The sequence below is a fragment of the Mesoplodon densirostris genome, chromosome 17 (genome assembly GCF_025265405.1).
Source record: "Mesoplodon densirostris isolate mMesDen1 chromosome 17, mMesDen1 primary haplotype, whole genome shotgun sequence".
Classification (NCBI taxonomy): Eukaryota; Metazoa; Chordata; class Mammalia; order Artiodactyla; family Ziphiidae; genus Mesoplodon; species Mesoplodon densirostris.
This window is the reverse complement of record NC_082677.1, coordinates 54,078,904-54,106,461: the sequence shown is the minus strand read 5'-3', so window position 1 is coordinate 54,106,461 and position 27,558 is coordinate 54,078,904.

Sequence of the window (27,558 nt, the reverse complement as noted above, 5' to 3'; positions counted from 1 at the left end):
AATCTTGCACAAATAATCAGCAAAATTTAGGTTCAATAAAGAACAATGTGAGAGTCTAAAAAAAGAAATGTCAAAATAAAGGGTAAGCTCCCTAGACACCTACATGACTCCTATTTTTAGCCATTCTAAAAGAGATAAAAGCTTGCTAAGATTAGATTTCTTTTTCAGGCAGGTTTCTTTCCCTAAATAAACTGGATATTCCAGACCCTCTAAAATACATTTTAGGATTTTGTTCTTAGTGCAGTTTTCTTTGTAATGCAATTAAGGATGGGCTCATTATGGAAGTTTTCATTAATTAATAAGAGACCGGAAAGATTTTTTCTGGGAGGTATTTGGTTATTGTGTTTGTATATGCCATTTGATTTATATTTGGTCTTTATTGTAGACATTGGTCTCTTAGGCCTTGTGGTAAATTTTCATTTCCATTGCTATGAAAATACTTGAAAAAGAAATTAAACAGAAGCCAATAATAAACCACACACTTTGGTAAAAAACTTAGATTCCCATTTCAATATTCTTTGTTCCTCTTATCTAATACCATTCACTTAGCAAATGAAAATTTTGCCAATATTAGAATTTTTCATCTAACATTACAAAACCTTGCAGCCACTTTTATGGAAGTAAAGGAGATAAAACCATTAGCTTTAAAAAAATGACTAACAGTAGCAGTTGGATTCAAGTGCTAATCCCAGAAATGTAGGGAACATAAACCTGGATATGAAGATACATAGGAACATTTAACCCTTGCAGACGGGAGCTTTATTACATTTTTCTACAGTGTTCATTGAAGAAATCCCTTCATCTTTTCTAATGCTACTAAACCACAATTCCCCACCCTCTTGTTTATGGGAAGGGTCTTTTTTCATTGACCCTCTACTCCTCCTTGCCTGCTTTTCTTATCCCACTGCTCTGCTTTCCTGCCTCTATCTTTGTGTTGCCATTTTCCTTCCATATGCTTTCTGCTTACTGTTGAAAGAAAGCCGTGTAAGTAGCCTGAGAGAAAAATAATAATAATTTAAAAATCAGCAAAGGCACAGTTTAACCTGAAGAAGTATTATTTTTATTGCATAAGTAAATGCATTAAAATAACAGATATTATTTTATCTGTTGTATTATATGATCCTACTTGTTGGCCTGAGGAATTATTCCATGTATTAATCTCTGCATAATTTCTTTAGTCACTATAGGTGGTCCACACACAAAGAGCCTAATGTGGTCGTGAGACCAGTGTATATGATGGTAATTTTTTTATTGACATGATTATAATTAGTATGATTATGATTAGCATTACATATTATGATATTTATATCATATTGAGACCAGTAATATGAAGGCCAGGAAAATTAAATTTCCTGTGTCACTCTGGAACAAGGAAACAAAACAAAAAATGAGAGGTCAAAAAAGACAGGGTATGAATCAAAGTGGGATATTACTCAAACCCAAGCTGATAGTCAAGTAGCCAGCTATTTAAACAATTAAAAAAGACAGAGTAATTTTTATTTTATGTTGTTTTATTCTAATATATATAATTGGTTTTAGCCAAAAGACGTGTTAGAAATCTAAATGATACATAATTGGTTTTAGGCAAAAGCCGGGTTAGAAATATAAATGAGCAAAGCATTTAAAAACTATAAATATTTTTGCAAATCATTTCTAAATATGAAAGTTACTAGATGGAAGAAAGCTCATCAAATATTGCAGTATGATCTTGGAATACAGTTTAAAGTGCTTCATAGGCTCTACATACTCATTAATACAAATGGTAATTATGAATAGAGAAAATATAATAAGAAAACATGATTTTTCTGACATAAAAACAGAATAAACTCAATAGATTTCAAGGAAAATGCAAGAGGAAACATTAGGAAATAAACAGTCTTGATCTTAAGTATTTCTTAATAGTAGTTTTAAACTACCCTATCATCAGAAAGGCAAAGTTACTAAATTCTAAAATGTAACAGTATAAGAGAAGAAAATAATGTTTCATCTGGAATATATAACTATATTGAAATTCCCCAAAATAGTATATGGGCTTTTATAATCAGTTTAACTTTAAACACGTTCTCTATGAGGAAATAAGGATATAAAAATTTTGTTTGTGAGCTTTTTAAAATCAATAATAAAAACTTCAGTACTAGAAGCATATTAAAATTAAGATAAAATAATGAAAAGGGTATTACAGTAAAAATAATTTAAAAGTCTAAATATTTACTGTGTTTTAAAAGAGAATAAGTCAGTATGATTGGTTGCATATGATCACAACATTGTGAACACATTTATATGGTTTTGCATTCAATTATCCAATACAAAAGAACAAAACCACATCTGAAGCAAATTTAATGATCTCTTGTGAATATTTTAAATACTAAAAATGTTAAATGCCAATAATTAATTATTTATACTGATAACAAGTATGCCAAAAAACAAGATTGGCATAGAAAATAATTATTGTATTAATTTTACAAAAATAACTGCCAATTATATTATTTTTCTAACAGTTATAAAATTGTACTCATATGTATATATTGCATGGTATTTTATCATCTAATTACTGTCATTTTCCACCAAAGTGGACATTAGTTATTAATATTTTACATTAAACCATTGTCTGAATTTCTCACTTTATCTTTTTTAGCTGATAAATAACTAAACATATAGATATATAACTAAACATATACAGAAAAATGGAAGCAAAGTAATATATCTGACTATTCTGTGACTATTCTGATTATAAAAGTAACTTAATTTTTCCATTTAATCAAATTCTATATAGAGTAGAAAAGTGAAGAGAGTATGTCCAGCAGTATATGGAAAATATGATGCTTATTTGAATATTTAAAATAAAATGCTGTCCTCAAACTCATCAGAAACTAGCTGGAAAAGACATATAAGGAAATGAATTGGATAGTGGCCTATTTAGCATCTGGTGCGAGCAACACTTTCATAAACGAGAGTCTAAGGGAAGTGCCTTTAGTGGGAAAACTTCCTTTTGGTTACCGCCATCTAGAGGGCTCCCACATTTGTTCGTGGCTTCCTAGACATTCCAAATTCTAATTCCCTTTGTAATTCTCTCCTACTATCCCAGCATTGTGACTTTGGTGTGATAACTAGGTCAGTCGCATTGGATTGCACCTACCCATCTACAGAGCATGGGATTAGATTAATCTGTGGTTATCTGATTCCAAATAAAAAATCCAAGAAATTATTAATTTGGAAAAAAGCCTATACCTTCAATCTAAAGATATTATAGTATAAAATTATAAAAATATATTATATTATAAAAATGTATTATGTTATAAAAATTATAAAACTAAACTTTACTCAGTAGGATTATATTTCACAGTAACATTAGTCTACCATTACTAAAAAAAGCTTTCACCATATTGTAGGATGATGTTAGGGGATAATTTTCTCAATGTAGGAGAAAGAGTGACATGGATATGGAATATGGGAAGGCTAGAAAGAAGCAGAGGTGCTGTATTGGAGATGGGAATTTCAATATAAATTCATGATTTCAATACACACAGATAAACATCTATGTATGTTCTTATAGATGCATACATATACACATGTACATGTATATTTCATAAGTCTGTTTGCTGAAAGAACCTAGAAACAGACTTCCAGTAGCATCAATAGCAATGGACATACCTTGACATGCTTTTGATTTCTAAATTCTATTCCTTAATAGAAATTCCAAAGTACCTTGGAGAGATGGCTGAGTTTAGATCTCAGGCAGAGAAAGTACAAGCACAAATGCCCCATCCTGTTTGCCAAAAGGTCAGAGAGTTTTCAAAAAATTATGGGGCACTGTAAAAATGACACATGAGCTAGATTTAAGGGGCTCCACTTACTCAAATCTAGGTCAAACTTAAGTTCAACACAGATAGCAGCAGTTTAGGATTATAACCCACTGATTAAAACATAAACCCATGAGTCCATCCAGATAATAGATAAATGAGAACAAATAAATAATAAATAGAAGATAGACAGACAGATACATACGTACATAAGAGAGAAAGAACAGCTCTCCATTACAGTAGAATACCTATTATTAAAGGACTAAGAAAGAATTACACTAAGAACAACTTTTTTTGAAGGGGTAATAATGTATTTACACATTAATTATCTATGGATATTAAAACTACAAGTTAGAGATTAATGGGGAGAAGAATATTTACATAATTCCAAAGTGCATGCCTTTATATATATATATATATATATATATATAGAGAGAGAGAGAGAGAGAGAGAGAGAGAGAGAGAGAGAATGATTAAGAAAACATCAAAATTTAACAGTTGGATAATCTGTCTGTTGTCTGTTGTATCCATGTGTCCCTATCTCACCTGTCTTTACTACCCTCCCTCACTTTTTTGGTATAGTATAGTATATCACTTACTAAACTCTTTTGACAGGGTTTTCAACAACTCCCTGTACTACTCTGTCTGTTTCCATGCCCAACAAAACCCCAACGCTGGCTTAATCCATCCATTTTCTTTCCAAACCTAAACCCAGGCTGCTTTCCACAACTGTAGAAAATCATAAAGCTATGAAGTTGATTTCCTTTAAAAATTATGGTTTCCAAACAGTTGAACACACAGTACAACTTAGCTATCCTTATTCTGCTAGATTATCTATGAGATATACCACTTATTTCAAAATGTTTCATTTTCTTTTCATATCTGTAAGTTGTTTCCTGAATCTTATATTCTTTTTTTGTGAAACAGAGTTGATAACACTGACTTTAGAGTTAATCATAAAAAGGTATTTGCAAGATTTTATACACAGCAGCATTTTTAAGGGGGGGTACTGAATTTACAATCCAGGATAAAGTCTTAATAAGTGCACTGGAGATGAAGATGAGACTCTTGGGGGTTAGGATGGATGCACTTAGTTATACAAACATACAGATATTTCTGATTAAGAAGACAATGGGAAGTATGAATGGTGAGGGTAAAAGAGAGGTGACTTTAGAAGCAGGTAGGAGCTAAGCATTCCAAGGATGTTTGGAAATTACCTTTTTGATTATATTAAGAAAATATTAATAATAATAATATCTAATTTTGAATTTTAAACATTTGTGTGTCTACCTGATGTCAGATTATTAAACAAGGTAAGAAGCAAAAAATAAGAATTTAACATCAGAAAGTCCTACATTCCTAGACTTGCAGCCTAACATCATCATGACCTTAGAACCACATTACTTAAACTCTGAGAATCAAAGAAGGAAAAGGAAGTGAATATGTGTTAGGTACTCTTAAAGGTCATACGACCTTTAGTTAATTTGACCTAATGTCTGAACATCAACTGAAGTAGAGCTAGGAAGAGTGAAAAGTATATTAAAGCTTAATTTTTAGGTCTGTTAAGAAATACACACATGCTATTAGTTTACATAAAACTTATGCCTTTATTATGTATGTCATAGGGAGAAAATAATGAATAATTGTCCATTATCTTTAAAGCCAAGAAAACTAAAATAAAGGAATAGCCTGTAGCAAGTCAAGAATATCCTATTTGTTTATTAAGGCTTTCAAGAGGTAAAAAATATTTTGAAAAAGTAAAATCTATAATAAGCATGTAAACAGGTAAATAAGTAACAAATTCATTGTCCTTCCTTTCATGCAGTTTATTAGCTTGCGTTTTTGCTGTTTGACAAACAAATGCAAACTAATTGTGCTGTGAAATCAAAGTGACAGTTTCAGTTATCTTACTTGGTTTCTTGACTCTTTTTTGCTTTAGGAGAAACTGATGCAATGCAGCTTAAAAATCATTAAAAATTCTTAATTTGCTTAAGTGGTAATCACTTTTATAATTTTTAACAGATAGAATGCCATAAAAATAATCCTAATAATCTTAATCTTAATGAAGAATTTGAAAAATTGTTTAAAAGACTAATTCAGAGTTACAGACTTTTGAGAAGAGAAATGGTTATATAGTGGACAACTGACATACACAGGTTATGATCCCAAGTGACTTGTTTTCAAAGGTCACAACATTAACTACGACTTTAATTGCAAGTAATTTCCTTGCATCAGTCCTTCAGAAACTTTTATCAGGCCCTGGTGTCCTGCCAAAAAACAACTGCCTGTATGCTTGAAACAAATAGTATTTTTTTTTCAATTTGTTCTCCTTTCTTCCTCTTTCTCTCTTTCTTCACCCCACTTTCTCTCCAGTTACACCAATAATTTATTTAGGCAGTTTCTTACACACTGGCCAATCAAAAATCTGTTACCTTTGTGGAGGTAGAGAGGTAAAGTAGCTGAGTAGGCCCACATTGTCTCTAGCATACTTTAGTATAATATACTTATTTAAAATATGTTAAATGACTCATCTTTACTTGTGGTAGTAGACATTTTGTGTACTTATTATATACTGAAAATTATCAGTTATTCTGAAGTGAGTCCTTGTGACATTGTTTTGAAAAGTGCATGTATCATTTTTTTTATTCTTTGGTTATGAATTCATGGCTACTTTTACATCTACTTTATTATCATGAAAGAAATCCCTTCAAAAGACCTTTCACCTCTTGGACTGCTCTTCTTTATTTCAATACTGGGGTTGTTTATTATTGGTGAGATTTTTTTTTGAAGTCTTTTCACTATTAGAAGTTAGAGCAATTGGTAATTTAAAATTTTTTTTCTATGATATTTGATATTTGATTTCCCAAGTTCTAGTCAGGCTTCATGTGCACTTGCTTAATTCTTCAAAACTGCTGGATGGAGTAACTACTTTGGATCAATTTTTCTGACAGTTCCATTTCATCGACCTCAAAACTTCTCAAAAGCGACAATCATCTTAAAATTAAAGCATTACAGTTTTCTGCTTATAATTACTATAGGCATTTAAAAATTATAACTCAACTTAACACTGCAAAATAATACATGGATTTGTTTTGACCATAAGAAAATATGATCATCTACTTCCATGGAGCTGAGCTTTTAAATATATCCTGAAAATTTTACTTCTTACATTCATTTTACATTGAACTAACTCTTCTATTTTATGTCATCATTGCTGAACAATGCCAGTAGGTTGTTTTATGTTTGTTTTTTGTTTGTTTGGTTGCTTCTTGGTCAGTAAATAACAACCAGGACAATGTACCAACTTCATCAAGTCTTTGCATTATATTTATGTATCAAGGACATGCAAATAATTCACATTTGAGCAATAGAAATTTTAAATGTTCAACTAAATGAGATAATAAACAATTCCCGTTCCTGGAATAATCTAGTGGACAATGAAATAAACAGAAACTATTAGCCACTGCTTGATACTTTCAGCTTCTATACAATTTAAAGAAATTAATTTTTTGTGCATTAATATTGCCATATATCCCAGTAGGTTATATCATTCAGCAGCTCAGTATTTTAAAATAAATATACCACTTTCCAGTTGCTGAGAGGTTTCTAGAGGAGTCTTTTCAGGATGAGATATATATAACATTTAGCTCATTTTCAATATCTGATTAGGATAATTAAACCCAAGGGCTTAGAACTCTATATTGTAGGTAACCAAAATAGGTCACATTATCTTTGTATTTCCATGTGCATACACTCAGTGAAGGCAGGCTTACTGTAAAAATATCAAACTGGAAGTCTCCCTCCACCACCAAAAAATATTTTTTATCAATTTACACCATATATAAAAGCATAAAGAATTGTTTATATCCTCACATCATTTGCTGTACTGGATAATGTGAATATGTTAAATTTAATCATAGTGAAAATTAATAAGTTTAATCTTAGTGTGTAATTACCTGAATATCAGGGAGTTAACCATCTTCTTATGTATAGTAATCATGGCTATGGCTTCCATAAATTGGCATTTTATGCATTTTGGTCATTTTTCTATTAATTTTTCCATCTAACTCACCTGTGGCAGCTTTGAAAAATAAAAGTATTATTATAACTTATTTGGCAGTCAAAATATGACAAGTTGTGAACTGTCCTAAGGCTATTTGCTGTCTTTTAAAAACCCTACTTTTTGTAAGTATTCATGGATTCAGTGTAAAAATATAAATGTGTTTCTTTAATACATGGTACTGTGCACCTTGCTGGGGACTGTATATATGATTTTTCTAAAGCCTATCTCTCAAAATAATTTTTGAATTCCAAAACACATTTGGCAAACATGAGTTCAGATAAGAGAATTAATTAAGCCCATTAAAAATTCAGAAGCAAATGTTAACTTTATAAAATATTTTCCTGGCATTGATGGAAATTTTAATTTTTGTTTCTTTTTTGACTTAATATGGATGTTAGTAAATCTTAGTAAAATATTTTCTAATACAAACTATTTTATTCATTACTAAAGCAAGTCAAACTTGGTTAGGATTTTTAAAATCTTTGAATTGAAGTATTTATACACAAATACATGTATAGGTGTTTATATTTTAAACTCTTGATTGAAGTTTAGATGTAAGTGGATAGCTCATTAATTTTGACAAGCTAAAAATACATAACTTGCACCCAGATTATGAAACAGAATATCACCATAGTACTAGTGCCCCAGAAGTCCACCTTTGCCCACTTCTAGACAATAGCCACCCTGCTAACCCTGTCTTCTAATAGCAAAAAGTTTTGGTAATGCTTATGTTATTAAATATGATACTGTAACTTCTACTCTCTTGTATGTATGTTTATTACATTTCATGCTTTTGTGATTCATCTGTTCTCATATGTATAATTAGAATATGTTCATTTCCATCACTATGTAGTAATTTACTGTGGAGCCCACTGTGTGAAAATACAATGAATTTTATTGGAAAATATTTTGGGAGAATCTGTGAAAGCTGAAGATATGCATATTCTATAACTGTGAAATTCCGCTACTAATTATATACCAAACAGAAATGTACTCGTGTTCAATGGAATGTATATTTTGAAATTGGACATTGTAAAATAGCTGTATTTTTGAGTACCACATAAAAATTCATCAAGATCTGTTTGTAGTATCTCCTTTTGTTTAGATTTAATTACTAAAATTATGTTGATTTTGTTAAATACATTAAGGAAATATGTATATTTTTTTAATTTACTCTCTTTCTCTTTCTCTCTCTCTCTCTCTCTCTCTCTCTCTCTTGAACTGGACCAAATACCATTCTGACTTTGTGTTGCTTGAAAGTTTGATAGAGTTCATGTGTGAAAATATCTGGGACTGGTGCTTATAGAACCTTCTCAATTACTTGCATAGAACTTTTCCTCTTTTTGTTTTTGCTTCTTCTGATATTAATTTTTGGTATTTTTTCCTAGAAAATCACCAAATTCATCCATGTTTCCATGTTTTTAAACAAGGAAGTATTTTCTTTTTTTTTCTGGTTATAAATTTATTTCCTTTTAGCTGCATTGGGTCTTCATTGCTGCGCATGGGCTTTCTCTAGTTGAGGCGAACAGGGTCTACTCTTTTTTTTGGTGTGCGGGCTTCTCATTGTGGTGGCTTCTCTTGTTGTGGAGCACAGGCTCTAGGCGCACAAGCTTCAGTAGCTGTGGCACGCGGACTCAGTAGTTGTGGCTCACAGGCTCTAGAGCACAGGTTCAGTAGTTGTGGCGCACAGGTTTTGTTGCTTCGCGGCATGTGGGATCTTCCCAGACCAGGGATCGAACCTGTCCAATCCTTGGCAGGCAGATTCTTAACCACTGCACCACCAGGGAAGTCCAACAAGGAAGTATTTTCTAATATTGTTTATTGTTCCTGGATATTTCAGATATTTTTTTCCCATTCTCACTTAGAAATTTGTCAATTTTGGCCTTCATTATTTTCTGATTTAATAAGTAAAGGGGTTATCTATTTTAGTCATAGTGTGTTTTTTTAACCTATTTCTTTGATTTTTTTATAATTTTATATTGTTTTGCTTTCATAGTAATTCTTTCCTTGGATCTGATATATACTTAACTCTAACATTTTCCAGGTTTGAGAGTTTTGTTATTTCTCTGATTATTCCTTTATTTTATCTCCCTCTTCTGTGCCACGATGAACCATGTGTCACTATGGAAATTTCATGAAATTGTTACAGCCAGAATTTTAAGCTAGCATATGAAGGACATGGCACTAGAGAGTGAGCTAAACTCAAAGTCAATATTCCATAAATAGGGGGGAAATTGTGTGTGTGTGTGCATGTGTAGATGTATATATGGTCACTGAACCACAATATAACCTATCATGACTCGTGTGTAGGCATATGATATAGACATTAATATCACTATGTACATTTTACAATAAGGAAATTGATGGTAGAGATGTTAGCTAATGTTATTAAGTGTTAGAACCAGGATTTAGACCTACCTGGCAATGTGATTTCATTTCTTTTACCAGAATTCATAGTTTAATTCAGAGTTCATTAAAGAGAATCAAATATACTTAAGAAATTATTTTTTTGCTCATAAAGCATGATGTATGGGTACAGAAAAAAGAGTTATTTTCCGTACTTAAAGGTCTTAAAATCTATTTGGACTACAAAAGATAAATGTGTGCACCTGAAAATATAAATGTAAATTAATATTTGAATACTAATTTGCAATAGTGATATAAGATAAATGTAGGAACAGAGTATGGTCAAACTAGATTTAGACTGCAAAGTGGATTTAAATCCTGACTCTTCTATTCACCTTTTTTTTCACTTGACAACTGTTTTAGTGCCAGTTATTTGCCAGGCACTTTTCTTGGCACTAGAAGTCACAAGTGGCTAACAAAGAAAATCTCCTGTTTTTTTACTTTCTAGTGGGAGGAGAGATGAACAATGAACAAATAAATATATAACATACCAAATGACAGTTGGTGCCATGAAGAAAGGTAATGCAGGGTATGTATACAGAGATGGCAAGGTTCTATTTTATATAAAGTTAGGAAAGAGACCACTCTGATAGGATGACATTTGCGTAAAAACCTGAAGAAGTTTGAGAAACTAGCTGTATCTGGCAGAAAAGTGTTTTAGGCAGTGGCACTATGATACTTAAGCATTGATACTCTTGACCAGACAGATTGTGTTCAAATTTTGGATCTTTCATTTGCTGTATTATCTTGGCAAGGTTCGTAATTTTCTCTGCATCTATTTCTCCCAATGGGCAGTACATCTAATGGGTTGCTTAGAGTATTAATTTATTAAGGACTTAAAGCTCAGTGCCTAGCACTTACTAAGTACTCAGAGATTTAATTGGTTACTATTATTGGTAGAGGAAAACAGCAAGAGCCAATAGCCCTAAAGCAGGAATGTACTATTCCAGGATCAGTAGTGGCAGAAAACTAGTGGCAGAAAATGGGGATGGGAAAGGGAGTGGATTGGAGGACAGACTAGGAATGAAATCAGAGCTTGCAGAGAAGCAGATCAACCAGAGTCTTGCAAGCCAAGGTAAGGAATTGGATTTAACTTTAAGTATTAAGGAAAGCCACTGGGAAATTTGAAGCAGAAATATGACATGACCTCTTCTGCTTTATGCATATGTGAATGACTTTCACTATGTCCTGAAAATGCAATGTAGGTTCAACATGTCTAATATCTGTTACCAAAAAATCCATAAACTTCAGTTTCTTTATCTCTGATAGGGACATGACATTAGTAGATCTCTGATAGGGCTGTTTAAATGATAGAATCATATTAGTCATGTAAATGAGCCAAAAGTCAATGTTACTAGGCTTCCTTTGCTGTGGCAATGTTCATGGATCACTGCTTTGGTTAGTGGTTGCTGAGTCCACCACAAAAGTTAGTGTTCATTAGAACAATATCTGAACTCAAATGGGCAGTCCTGTTGTTTTTGCTTAGGGTGTTTCATTCAGTTGTAATCAGATGGTGACTAGGATTTCCAAGATGATACTACTTATTTGTTTGGCTCTGAGGCAAGAAGGTCTAGAAACTTAGGAACACCTGGGATGCTGAGATGACTGGATCTCTTTCCATGTAGTTTCAGGGTCTCTTCCTCTCCATTTGGCTTCTCCACACACTCTATCCACATGTATCTACAACTGAGAAGCTGAACTTCTTATTGGGCAGCTCAAGGCTCCCAAAAGTGGGAAAGTAGAAGCTGACCATGCCTTCTTGAGATTTACTCTCAAAGTTGGCACTGTTACTTCTGAACTCTCTGTGGGCTAGAGTGAGTCTCAGGGCCATATCAATTTCACTGTGGCGAAAGACCGCAAAAGATGGTGAATACCAGGAACTGTAGTTCATTAGGGGACATTTTGATTCAAGAGCTACCACAGTCACCATGCACCCCAGGTTCTCTTTTTTTCAAACAGGCATATCTATAACCTCAGTGTTTCACTAACCCTATGATTATAAAACACTGGGGAGGAGAGTAAATGCCTATGAGTATTTTATCTTATTTTAATTTATTTTATGTTTGCATAAAAGAATGTGGAAGGCACATTCTTTGTTTTATGATTAGATAAATTCAGAAAAACAGAAGATATGTCAAAAAAGCTGTTTGATAAATGTATGAAAAATTATTACAAGTGGTTCAGAGAAATGACAATAAAATCAAAATAATTAAAAATAAGAATACCTTTGCTTCTCCCCTTCCACTTTATCAAAATGCATGTACATTATTCACCTGTCAGCATCAGTCTGCATGTTAAAGACCATCTGCTTAAAATTATCTTTTACTAGAACTGAAATATAGTCAGAATTCAGAAGAACAACATGGTTATTCTCTTTTATGCTGTATATTAGTTGCAGAAAATTTTAAAGTCAATATATCTTTTTTTAATTTGTCAAAATTATTCACTAATGCACAGAGATATCTAATTTTAATTTTTCAAGATGCTAGCTTTTATTTTCAAGCATAAAATAGTGTCCTGGTTTCCTGAAAGAACGTTTTCACCTTTATAGAGAGACATCAAAATGGTCTTGTAAGAAAGTGAATGAGCCCAGCTTGCCAAATTATTATATCAAATAATAATAGTGAACCTTTTTATGATCACCCACAGTGAGCTGCCTGTGCCTGAGAACAGCTACACACATGTATTCTCTTCCTGGTGGGCTCAAATAAAAGAAAACCGGTATCTGTAATTCTTCATCAGGAGACCCTGCTGACTCATCTGATGAAGGAAGGAAATCTGTAAAGGAATGCTGATTCAAAAGGAAAAGTACTCAGTAGGATGTACTATTTTCTTTAAATGTCAGGAGAGGGCCATTTATTTTTCTTGTGGACCAATATGAGGGAATGGGAGTAAATGGTGACTAATCTGGATATTCTATTTTTACCACAAAAATTAGATTTGTTTGCTGACCTATTTCAGTAAAGTCATTTTGTTCTGAATGCTAAAATGCTGGTATCTTGAAAAAAGAAGTCCTACAGTTATTATAATATAGTAGTAATATTAGTAAAAACTTTCCATTTCTTTATGGCATAATTTATAATGGAAAAATAAGTTTTAACCCATATAAAACTCTTAACCCATCTCCTGATTTCTGGGAACTCCAATTGTAATAGCCAATCATTGTAAACGTTAGACAGTTTCTTCATTTCTACTTTATAACCATCCCATAGTGTCATGCTTCTGAGCTTCATACCACTTTTGAGTTTGAAATCTCCCTATTTGTGAGTTTGTTTCTCACTCGATAAAATATTCATATCAAATAAAGTTCTCTGAATTTTCTTTTAAGTGCATATGGGAAAATGGTATATTCCCTATTACTATATAATAAAGTGGAAATAAGGAAACATTGATGTGACTTAATACAGCAATACATGCAAAAAGCATAGTTGAAATAGGTGAGTAGATGTAGAGGCCAGGCTTACAGGTCAAGCAGAGCATCAGAAGTATAGATGAGAGTCTTTGACACCTTTATTGAACCTGATGTGCAGATCCATGAAGAGCCTCAGCCCCTACTGGTATGACACTACTGTTTTCACTGTGTTATGAGCCACATTTACTGAGATATCCAGCTGTCTTATCTGAGGTGCCCAGACGTATTAAGGGCTCCTGATGCAGTATATATCCCCATCTGTTTTAAGATGTTTTCTTCAAAGAATCTGCAAAGAGATTCCTCTCCTTATCTCTCTCTCTCTCTCTCTCTCTCTCTCTCTCTGTCTCTGTGTGTGTGTCTGTGTGTGTGTGTTTTGTTTTGTTTTTGCTTTTAATTCAGCTGGAAGGATTTTTTTAAGTGGTAGCTAGAGCCAAGGAAAACTTCTGAACTCTCAAAGGGACACTGTTGCTCAAACTTTCTCTTGACCTAAATGATGTGTACCCCTCCCTCCAGCTCTGTCCCTAATTGTTAAGCCAGAGAGAATTTCCCCAAGGTGGAGGAGGGAGAGCTGTATGAATCTGTAGATTCAAAGATGTAATTAAATTTAGCTAAGCTCACAGAGTCTGTGATACAATTGTTATATTCAGGACTTTCTTTCATACATACCCACACAGAGACATGCCCTTCATAAGGTACATAAGCCCACCTGTGTCCCAGGTGGGTGAACTTATCTCAAAGACCTTCTCCATTTGATATACAGATTAATTTTTTTCTTGTAACTTCTCCCACTATAAGTAAGGTCCATGAGGAAATGATTTTTGTCACCTTTTTTTCATTGCTGTCACTCCAGAACTTAAAACAATGCTTGATGCATGATAGTTTCTCCATAGTTATTAATTGAATGGATTGATAAATAAATGTCTCAAAATTGAGCTTAATATAGTGCATTATTGGGGTGTAGAAGGAATGTAAGAGCAAATTCTATGAACTGAGTATCAGAAAATGTTTTCAAAAGCAGTTATTAGAGCTTGTTTGGCCCCTTAACATATATCTAAAACACACGTTTACTGTTTTCTGATTACTTATATGCGTTTATTCCACTAATTGTTGAAAAATGTCTTGTGTTTGAATTTCTCAAACATCTGATATCCTGCACTAGAGAATGTCATCAATATTAGCCTTTATTCAAAATGCAAAGTGCTTGAAAATTGTATTTCACTCCTTCACCTCTCCAATTCTACTCCATATAAACTGCCCACTCATGTTTTCTGTAGCTGGATTCTTGTTAAATACACTGTTAATCCAAGAGTCCCAGTCCTTAAGCTGAGAGCCTCTAACCCTTTAACTGAACCTGGTCTAAATTGAGAAATAACCTCATTGACAATTGATGGCACTGCTCTGTGAGTGGAGAGCAGGGGCGGATATTGGCTTGTTAAACCCTGTGAAATTTTAATTGGTGGAATTTTGTGTCATATTTGGGATATATTTCAGAGAAGGGTAATCTCCACAGAATCTATGTTCAGCATTGTCATTTTACCTATAAATGCAACCTTCAAAGTAGTGTTTTTCAACTACCTCCCTATAAGGCCTATTTATCATGCTATATAAATATGTGAATTTATCAGTAAAGACTTTACTGCTTATACTCATTCTAATTGCTGCTTTATTCATAGACCTCAAAGATTTGAAGAATACTGATAATATTACTATATCCACTAGCCTAATTGCTGAGAGGCATATAAAATGATTCATACCTTTGTGGATTTTTACTGCATAGTTTCTACTTTTATGCCATGTCCTTCTGCTCAAAAGGAAGGAAGATGGAAAATGGTGTATAAATCCAAAATAATTGCTTATGTATATGCACACACACAAATATGTATATTTGTATATACATATATATATGAAAGCACACACATATTTCTTTGTAGCCGACTTATCTATCATTGTAGAGGTTAATTCTTAATGTTTTATGCTAGAGTCACTCTCTTTTAACTTTTTAAACTCTGTTCGAATGGAGACTCAAAGCCATAAGAAATCAAAATTCATTATATATTTTTCAGATTTCAGTTAATAATCCACTCTAATATGCATTGGGCTGTCAGTTTTAATCTGAACCTCTTCAGGTGTGGGGAAATAAAAAGTATTGGAAATGAAATATCGCAAAGTGTAATTTCAGTTGATATTCAGTTCTTTCCTTTTGAATGGATTTTGAAAAGAGTCTGAGTTATAAACAATTTTATATAACTAATAAGTGATTAACAGGTGTTAAAAATAAAGCAAGCATAAAGTTTTTAAATAAATAAGAAGTGAACAATTTGACATAAAGTACTATTTCTTATTTTCCAATATTGCTTTTATTTGCATTTTTTTAAATGCTGCACCTTTTCCTATGGAAATTGTTGCCTATTTATTGGGAACATAATTTTTAAACCCTTTAAATAGATTATTAAGATATAATTGACATATAATAAACTGCATATATTTACAGTGAAAAATTTTATGTTTTGACATATGTAGATACCTATGAAACCATCACTGCAATCAAGAAGAACATATCCTCTGCAATTTATGGAAGAATTTGTATAGAATTGACATTATTTCTTTCTTAAATGTTTGGTAGAATTTGCCAATAAGCCATCTAGCTCTGGAGATTTCTTTGTGGAAAAGTTTTTAATTATAATTTTTTTTAAATTGAAGTATAGATGGTTTACAATGTTTCAGGTGTACAGCAAATGATTCATTTATATATATATGTATGTATATGTATATTATATATATATTATTTTCTAGATTCTTTTCCATTATAGGTTATTACAAGATATTGAGTATAGTTCCTTGTGCTATTCAGTAGGTCCTTGTCATTTTATATATAGTAGTGTGTATCTGTTAATCCCAAATTCCTAATTTATCTCTCCCCACCACCAAGTACTATTTCTTTTAACTTGCTAAACATGTGATTGGTATTTGTCATCTGTGTTTAAAGCAAGTGAAAAAACTAGAATTTCATTTAAGAGGTAAACTAGGTCTTGTCTACCTAGCCAAGAATTTATGTCTACAGTAGTCTTGAAATGGGTTGCCAAAGAGAAAAATAAATGATGAAGACTTGAGTTTATTGGCCTTTACCTTTATTGTAGACAAGAGGATACTCTGCCTGTTGAGATTCAAATGGTTTGAACTAACTTCTTCCTCCATCCTCTGCCATGTTTCAACTTTCCTGCTCCCACTACCAACTAAATTCCAGTCCTAGATCTTTAACATGCCAGAAAAAAATTTATGTATAGTCAACACTTAATGAACACTAAACTCTCAGCTTTATTATTGTTTGTTTACTTAAATTTGCATATGTTCCATGGATATACCAACAAATGAAGAGTATGCTAAAAATGATTGGAACTTAGTGAACATACAAACAAAATAATTTCATGTTTTTCCAAAATCTGAACTCTCCAAATTATCTATGAATATGGATAATAGTGACATAAAGATATTCCAAGAAAATAAGTGGGAGAGAATAAGAGAGAAATAAAACACTTGTTTAAATAGAAATAGAAAAGTAAAAATATTGTGAAGTAGATTATTTTTAACTTGATTAAGCACATAACTTCTCTTTTCAAAATGATATTACATATTTAGTGCATAATAATAGGATGCATTTCTAATGCTACATTAATACTTTGTATAGTATTTTTGCGTTAATCCATGATCCCATTGCTAATATTATTTTCCTCCAAATTATTAGGCTCATTTGCTAAAGTAATCTTAAATATTATTTGGGGTTAATTAATTAAATTATAACAAAAAAATATGAAGACCCATGTGAATAACCAACTATATTTTCAAATTATAACCTTAATTAAAATGTTATGGTCTAATAATTACAAACTCATTAGTTAAATCCTCCATAGTGTTTATAATTGTTTTGAAGTTATCACGTTTATTTATGTATTTCATATCTCCCCCTCTTGTCTTCCATTTAATGCAGAAAAAAACAAGAGCATCGTGTTTCCATTGAATCACCACTATGCTGACATATAGATCATGTATTCAGTATTATTTTTTTCTCTGTTATAAGCCACAACACTTTCAGTAACAGAATCACTCTGAGTAATTTTGAAATATCAACTAATCATTTGGATAAGGTCCTTCAAAACATTAAATTACTGAGTAGCAAGGTAGATGTCACTGACTGAGAAGGAGATCTAGATTAGGGCTAATAAATCGGCACTTCATGTTTTACTGCCAGTTGATTTACTCTCCTCTTTCTTTCCTTCTCTGTCTCTCCGTCTCTGTCTCTGTCTGTCTTTATATAACAATCTCTACCTCTCAGCTTCTTGGTTTGAGTTATAGTAAATACTGGTGCTTAACTCTAAATAAGTTCAACAGGGAAAAAGTTAATTTATTCAATAAATTACTTGGACACTAGATGAAGCTTCAAATTTCCCACTCATTCTGTGTAGTCAGTGAACTGTACCTGCTGGAGTCGGTTGATTCTTTAAATTTCAAAACCAATGGGCACTTAAACCACAATCTAAGAATCTCAATAGATAAAAATATTTAATAAAAGTATCATCTTTCAGTCACTTCACAGATTATCTTGGATTTGGGAAGAAAAGCCTAATCTTGAAGTTTGTATACATGGAAAGTGAGTTTTAACCATTGGCTTACTATCTATGGGCACTGCCTAAGATACTTAAACTCTTTGAGACGTATTATTTTTTAACTTGTAATGGAAACTAGTTAAACAGTAAGCTTCTAGTCTAACCTAAGAGATGGAAAACACAAATAGTTTAGGTTTTTGGGGGGAGTGTGTGTGTGACTGTCTCAGACAGTGAAGAGCTGGAAAGTAGGGGAAAACAAAACAAAACAAAACTTAGAAAATGTACAACTGGAAACCACATGTGAGTTTGCTATCCAGATATAAAATAACCTCAGATCCAGCAATCCTGGAGGCAAGGAGTTATTTTAAAACATTCCTTGGTTGTTAGTAAGACAGGTACCTAATAAAGCAAACAAAGTTCTCTCTAGAGGACTTCTTTCTTCCAAGAATTGCCACAGGTAAAGTTTGATCACACATGATCACACAATAAAAATCTCAAAACGTGTGGGGAGACAAGGGTCCACAGTGGAGTGCTGGCAGAAACAATAACCAGGAAAAATAGTTATGGGATCATCAGATACACAATAAAATATACAGAGGCACACACACACACACACAGTTGAGAAACTCACATGTATGCAGGTTAAGTAACCTGGAGAAAAGTGTTAATTGCAGCAAAAATATAATGGGAAGTATGGCTCAGAGTGTAGTAACAGTTTGCGAAAGGACTATTTCCTCTTGTTAATGACAACCATGTCTCTTTCCTCACCCAGCCCTCTCATCCCTTTCTGTTACACGCCCGCCTCACCATGATTTCAGGAGAGGATTGGTATAGGGAAACCTTGAGAACTGTGCATACTGCTTCAAAAATTTTACTTCATAGTACCTCAAATACCATAGAAAAACCATATCAGTTCTTACAGGCTAATGTCTGAGCATTAAGTTCAGGAAAACAAATGGTTCCGAGTAATAGACTCAAAATATTTGAATTTAAGTATGGTAATGGTTTAAGGGATTTGGCTTCATGCAGTGTTATCATACGTATTGTCTGAAAGTGATCTATGTCATATCATCATCACCTGGCTTTTCAGAACGAGGAGACTAAACCAAGTTGTGGTCAAGGGTGGGTAATTAAGAAAATTGTCTGATGTATGGCCTGGTATGTCATCTCCAGGAGTAAATTCTAGAAATACTCTTCAGGGAAATGATTTTAGATCTCAAACAAAAAGGATTACAAAATCAAGTATATTTGAACACAGTAAAAAGGTTAATACTCCATTAATGAAACCTCTTTAATTTTTAAAATTAGTAAACCATAAATGTATACTTGATGATCCCTTTCTCCTAAATGTTAGTGAGAAAATTTTAGATTACTCCCAAGTGGTTATTTTTTAAAAATCTAATTTTGTATTTATGTCTCCATTTTCAATTTTAATGTATTTTGATTGGAGATAATTATCAGAGATTATTAAATTATCCTTGGGGAATTTATTTTATTTTTCTAATATATATAATATCAATTATATATAAATATGTAAACAATGCAGTATTACTCAGCCATAAAAAAGAATGAAATCTTGCCATTTGTGATGACATGGATGGACCTAGAGGGTATTATACTAAGTGGAATAAGTGAGACAAAGAAAAGACAAATACTGTTTGACTTCACTTGTATGTGGAATCTAAAAATCAAATGAACAAACATAACAAAACTGAAACAGAGTCATAGATACAGAGAACAAACAGGTGGTTGCCAGAGAGGAAGTGGGTGGGGAGAGAAGAGAAATAGCAAGGGAGATTAAGAGATACAAACTTCCAGTTCCAAAGTGAATAAGTTCCAAAATGAATAAGTCACTGGTATGAAATGTATGGTGTGAGGAATATAGTCTGTAACAATATACTAGCTTTGTATGGTGACTGATGGTAACTAGACTTATCTTAGTGATCATTTTGTAATATATAGAAATATCAAATCACTATGTTGTACACTGGACACTAACATAGTGTTATAGGTCAATTATACTTCAAAAACAAAGAAACAAATAAACAGATTCATGGAAAAAGAGATCAGAATTGTGGTTACCCAGAGGCAGGAGGTGGAGGGAGGAGGAATTGGATGAAAGTAGTCATAACATACAAAGTTTTGGTGGTAAGATAAATAAGTACTAAGTATGCAATGTACAACATGATAAATATAATTAACACATATATGTTAAATGTGAAAGTTGTTAAGAGTGTAAATCCTAAGAGTGCTCATCAGGAGGAAAAAATTTTTTCTTTTTCTTTTTTGTTGCAGCTATATGAGATAATAGATGTTCACTACATTTATTGTAGAATCATTTCAATGAATCAGTCATTATTCTGTACACCTTAAACTTATACAATGCTATATGTGAATTATATTTCAGTAAATCTGGGGAAAAAATATATATATCTGTTTTCTTTAATGCAGTGATTTTTGTTCCTTAAAGTCTGTTATATTCATGTCATCTCATTTTATGTTTGTATTTCTGTGTATCATGTGATCCTGTGTTGTGTGTTGTTTGGTCATGTAGATGTGTTTGTGTGGTTTGTATGTATATATTTGTGTATGCACATTTGGTATGTGTGAAATGTGTTTGTGTGTGCATATGTATACACATGAGCATGTAATGTGTGACTGTGCATCTAGTATGTTCTTATACATATGTGCATTTTTGTATAAGTGTTTGTGTATGTGTGTGTTCATTTTTATATAATGCATGTGTGTTTATGAATAGGTGACATGTGTATCATTGTGTAATTGTTAGAGGTTGTATATGTGCTTCCTTTCAGTTTTATCTTCTTGCTTGATTTGATCCATGACATTCTTTTGTAATGAGCACGCCTCAACATTTAATTTGGCAACTTTGCTTTTAAACAATATTTAATAGTTTTTATTGCAGATATGTCCTTCCTTGGGAAGGCTAGCTCTGTTTTCTCAGAAGGAACTATTCTTTCTAATCTTTTTGAAGATATGACTTACACATTTTTATGTTGCTGTCCTGCTCTGAACAATAAATCTAGTTCAAAGAAAGTTATTTCCTCAATCCTTTAGGATAGTCCTCTTATGTATCTTTCAACAGACCATTATTTTTTCCCCCTAGTTTTACTGCTTTGATTTTCTGCTTGTTATGTGCTTTTCACTGCTATGGAAAAACATCACCAAAAAGTTTTCATCTTTCCCTCCTTAATGGTCTCTTTGTAACCCTCTAAATTCACTGGTGTTATCAAAGATTTATTTTATCCTCCATGAACTTTCCTTCCACCGATGTCGCTATGTCACTAAAAACAGTGTTGTCATCCAGTTTTTATTTTCTGGTTTTGTTTGGTTTGGTTTTTTGTTTAGGTTCTATCTAATTACAGATACAAATTTAATAAGGATTTTGTCTTTTAATTTTTTATCAGAATTAGGAAAGAGAAAGAATTAGAGACCTGGCTATTATGATCTTACAAATGACAAATTTTATCCTAGAAATGTTAAAGAATTTAACATTTTAAAAACTTTATAGGGACAGGAGCAAGTCTATATTCCATATAATTGTGACTGAAAATATTACCATGTTATATGTGGGGAAAATAATCATTGAATTCTCGTACACAGTATCACATAATGTTCTGTACTTGCCATATGAATGACCTTTCTTGTCACTGTTACCCACTGTCTCAGTCCTACTTCCTGAAAAGCTCCTTTTTCTTCTTGTAACATTAGATAGATTCTTAGCAGGTATCTCGCTATGTTCATCTTCTGGCTATTTTTATGTAAAAAAATAGTACCTTTTGTTCTGTCTGTGTTCCAGAAAACTGAGGAGTACAATAATCAAGACAGTGAAGTGGTTTATGTAGACCAGGGATTGAACACAAGGAATATTATGAAAGCCCCTACAAAGAAAAAAAAACATCTTTTATACCAATATGTTTTGGAAATCAAGAGAGAGAACCAATTTAAGAAATAATTATAATATCAAAGACGTTTAGAAATAGGAAGTGTCAGTTACTTACTGACACAAGAAGAATAAAACAAGGACATGGAAGAAAGGAGGGTTATTTGTAATTTTGACATATTGAAGAGTTTGGGATACTGGACACTCATACAACTGAAATTGTTCAAGGGGCAGCTGCTCAAAGGCTAAACTGCTATTCACTAGTTATTATTAGATTTAATACAGTTTTCAATCTCTGTTTTTCTTAAATAATATATCTTATATCTTCTCCACAGCTTTCAAAATGCCCTAACAATTTTAAAGCAAGATGATCAACCAAGGAACAATTTGTTTATCTCTGTGCTTTCTATCCTGTTTCATTGTTCTATATTTCTGTTTTTGTGCCAGTACCATACTGTCTTGATTATTGTAGCTTTGTAGTATAGTGTGAAGTCTGGGAGCCTGATTCCTCCAGCTCTGTTTTTCTTTCTCAAGATTGTTTTGGCTATCCGGGGTCTTTTGTGTTTCTATAAAAATTGTGAAATTTTTTGTTCTAGTTCTGTAAAAAATGCCGTTGGTAGTTTGATAGGGATTGCATTGACTCTGTAGATTGCTTTGGGTAGTATAGTCATTTTCACAATGTTGATTATTCCAATCCAAGAACATGTTATATTCTCCATCTGTTTTTATCATCTTTAATTTCTTTCATCAGTGTCTTATAGTTTTCTGCTGAAAATTACTTTTTAATTCAAGATTGAAAATAAAATTTCAGAAAAAAAATTATCAACTTCAATAGAATGCAAGAAAATAAGTTGTAGGGCTTCCCTGGTGGCGCAGTGGTTGAGAGTCCGCCTGCCGATGCAGGGGACACGGGTTCGTGCCCCGATCCCGGAAGATCCCACATGCCGCGGAGCGGCTGGGCCCGCGAGCCATGGCCGCGGAGCCTGTGTGTCCGGAGCCTGTGCTCCGCAACGGGAGAGGCCACAGCAGTGAGAGGCCCGCATACAGCAAAAAAAAAAAAAAAAAAAAAAAAAAAAAAAAGAAAATAAGTTGTATATGATATATATGGTTAGACATAAAGAAAAAGGATAGAAAGAAAAAATTAAAGTTAAAATAATATGAAGGCGGGCTTCCCTGATGGCGTAGTGGTTGAGAGTCCGCCTGCCAATGCAGGGGACACGGGTTCGTGCCCCAGTCCGGGAAGATCCCACATGCCGCGGAGTGTCTGGCCTGTGAGCCATGGCCGCTGAGCCTGCACGTCCGGAGCCTGTGCTCCGCAATGGGAGAGGCCACAACAGTGAGAGGCCCGCAATGGGAGAGGCCACAACAGTGAGAGGCCCGCATACCACAAAAAAAATAATAATAATAATAATAATATGAAGATGAATAAAATAGAAAAGGCTGCAAGAAGCACAGTAATGCAATTTAAAAAATCAATTGTTTGAAAGATGTAATTTTAAATGTGTCCTGGTTAAAGAAATAAATTCAAACTCCACGATTATAGAAAGCCCAGAGATAAACCCACGCACATATGGTCACCTTATTTTTGATAAAGGAGGCAAGAATATACAATGTAGAAAAGACAGCCTCTTCAATAAGTGGTGCTGGGAAAACTGGACAGCTCCATGCAAAAGAATGAAATTAGAACACTCTCTAACACCAGGCACAAAAATAAACTCAAAATGGATTAAAAACCTAAATGTAAGGGCAGACACTATCAAACTCTTAGAGGAAAACATAGGCAGAACACTCTCTGACATAAATCACAGCACGATCCTCTTTGACCCACCTCCTAGAGAAATGGAAGTAAAAACAAAAATAAACAAATGGGACCTAATGAAACTTAAAAGCTTTTGCACAGCAAAGAAAATGATAAACAAGATGAAAAGACAACCCTCAGAATGGGAGAAAATATTTGCAAATGAAGCAACCAACAAAGGATTAATCTCCAGAATTTAGAAGCAGCTTATGCAGTTCAATATCAAAAAAACAACCCATTCCAAAAATGGGCAGAAGACCTAAACAGACATTTCTCCAGAGAAGATATACAGATTGCCAACAGACACATGAAAGAATGCTCAACATCATTAATCATTAAAGAAATGCAATTCAAAACTATAATGAGATATCATCTCACACTGGTCAGAATGGCCATCATCAAAAAATCTAGAAACAATAAATGCTGGAGAGGGTGTGGAGAAAAGGGAACCCTCTTGCACTGTTGGTGGGAATGTAAATTGATACAGCCACTATAACCTTCCTATAACCTTCCTTTCTTAAGGAAGGTTCCTTAAGAAACTACAAAGAGAACTACCATATGACCCAGCAATCCCACTACTGAGCATATACCCTGAGAAAACCATAATTCAAAAAGAGTCGTGTACCACAATGTTCATTGCAGCTCCATTTACAGTAGCCAGGACATGGAAGCAACTTAAGTGTCCATCAACAGATGAACTGATAAAGAGAATGTGGCACATTTATACAATGGAATATTACTCAGCCATAAAAAGAAATGAAATTGAGTTATTTGTAGTAAGGTGGATGGACCTAGAGTGTGTCATACAGAGTGAAGTAAGTCAGAAAGAGAAAAACAAATACCGTATGCTAACACATATATATGGAATATAAAAAACAAAACAAAACAAAAATGGTCATGAAGACCCTAGGGGCAAGACGGGAATAAAGACGCAGACATACTAGAGAATGGACTTGAGGATACGGGGAGGGGTAAGGGTAAGCTGGGACAAAGTGAGAGAGTGACATGGACATATATACACTACCAAATGTAAAATAGATAGCTAGTGGGAAGCAGCTGCATAGCACAGGGAGATCAGCTTGGTGCTTTGTGACCACCTAGAGGGGTGGGATAGGGAGGGTGGGAGGGAGGGAGATGCAAGAGGGAAGAGATATGGGGATATGTGTTTATGTATAACTGACTCACTTTGTTACAAAGCAGAAACTAAACACCATTGTAAAGCAATTCAACACTAATAAAAATGTTAAAAAAAATACTACATGACTATCATGTGAAAATATAGTAGATATTTGGTCAAAAAGTGAAAATGTTATGCACCCATATCTGAAAGAAAAAAGTACCACAAAATTAATACCAACTATAAATTAATAAATGTATTAATTTTAAAAACTGAATTTTAATAAATAGGTACTTGGTGATATAGTGATTTGATATATAGAGACTGAAAATTTATTATTGTTGGTAATAAACAGAATGATTTTATGTATAAATATCATAATATGCATCAGAACAATCCACTTATACATTTGAATGAGATTGGAGAAAATAAGGTGATTTCTTTTTGAATCTTCTTGCTAAAAGACTTAGATATATCAAGCAAGATAAAGGGTTATGTTACTAAAAATGAAGGAGGGAAACAGGTAATGGAGAAAACTATTAGTTCCAACCACAATTGTAGTACAATACAGGAAAAACTAGTAGAGTCATAAACATAAACATTTAACACCTCACTGACTCTCACCCTCCTCTCATTCTCTGCCTGTCTCTCTGTCACTGTCTTTCTCTTTCTCTCTGTCTTCTCTCTCTCTCTCTCTCTCTCTCTCTCTCTCTCTCTCTCTATATATATATATATATATATATATATACATATATATATATACATACTACATGCACATACATATACTATATATACAATGTAACTAAACATATTAAAAATGCAAGGAGAATTTGATAAAAATATATTTTGGTTTTACTGATGACTTCAATACATCCGTTATTTGTTTTTTAGTTAGAAACCATTCTATTTATTTCTTTCTGCTAAAAAGAAAGAAAAAAGTGGCATCAGTGTTCAGCCTGAAGGGGTAAATCACAGCTTATCTGAGCTTCTCATGGCAAATGGTCTCCATTTTGCCAGACACTCAATTTTTTTATTTCTTTTCCAGTTAGAATTGATCAAATAAGCTTATTCTCATGTTGAAAACAAAACAGGAAGTGTGCCATAGGTTTCTATTGAAAATTTTCTTGGTTTAAAACAAAGAAGTCAATTTCTCTTCTCATTTAGAGCATGGGATTAGATATTTTAGTGATTTGACATAACATTTTGAAATAAAAATTAAGCTTACACTTTTTTTTTACTTTCTAAATGCATTTATAAGCTCTAGACTCTTTAAAGCATAGATCTGTGCTCTGTAAGTTAGATGCAAAAAAATATACAGTGCTGGATTATTGCAAATAATTTAAGAGCTAAGAAGATAAAGCATATAGTAGTAGCATTTGGGGGATAAGAGAAGGGATACAAATAAAAATAGAAAAATATGTAAATTGAAATGTTTTTATATAGAATTTAATTATTAATTAATTATGAAACAAATTTATGTATATCAGGTATAATTTATATGTAAAGCAAAATTTCTAGCTCTGGAAATTCACAAATATTTCACAACTTGAAAACAATTTTCCAAAATTAATTGAACTTTTATCAGTTATGGAAACATTAGCATCCATTAGAATATCAAGAAATAATGAAAAAAGAAATCATCCTCCCAGTAAGGAAAATACTATTGAATACTTCTTCTTTTCTGGTAATAAAATTTACGGCTGAACAACTCTGTTTTACATAAACAATGTAAACCTTAGATGCATATTTACACACACACCATATGACCTGCTAGGCCTCCAATGCCATTTTACTCTGTCCTTTTTCTCTGTGTAATAGGTGTTCATCTGCCTCTTAGTTCTCTTTAGTTATGGCACATTCTCCTCTTCACTTATTCATGCATCTATATACAACTTCTTATGTGCTTCATCATTGTCTTAACTGAGCACTTTGATCTCCATAATTTACTTCAAATTCTAAAAATTTGCCTAAAATTGGTTATATGGTTCATGTCCTTAGCTGAAGAAATAATATTTTGCAAGTCTTAACATTAATAAAAAAAAAGAAAGAAAATGAGCTGCTTTTTATTCATTCAGCTCCTAGCTGCAATTAAACTAGACAAGCTGGGGAAAAAGTCCCTATACATTTATTAATTAATATATTTCTTTAAAGTATGGAATATATAATGTAATTATATATCTATAATATGTCAATATTTCTTTACCGCTTTAGAATTTGTAAGAAGATTTTCACATATAATTTTTCTTATATTTATCTTAACAAACAGAAAAAATGTGGGCCAAACCCTTCCTCTCAGTGCTCCCTATATAATTTTATCTGTTTTATTCTCAAAATAAGTATCATTATCTAATGAATATATTCTAATCTATTAATTTACTCCTTAATATTCTTTGTTAAGTCTCTCTCTACCCCTACTTCACTGAGTTATTTAAGATTTTGAAAACAAGTGTTTGGTTTTGT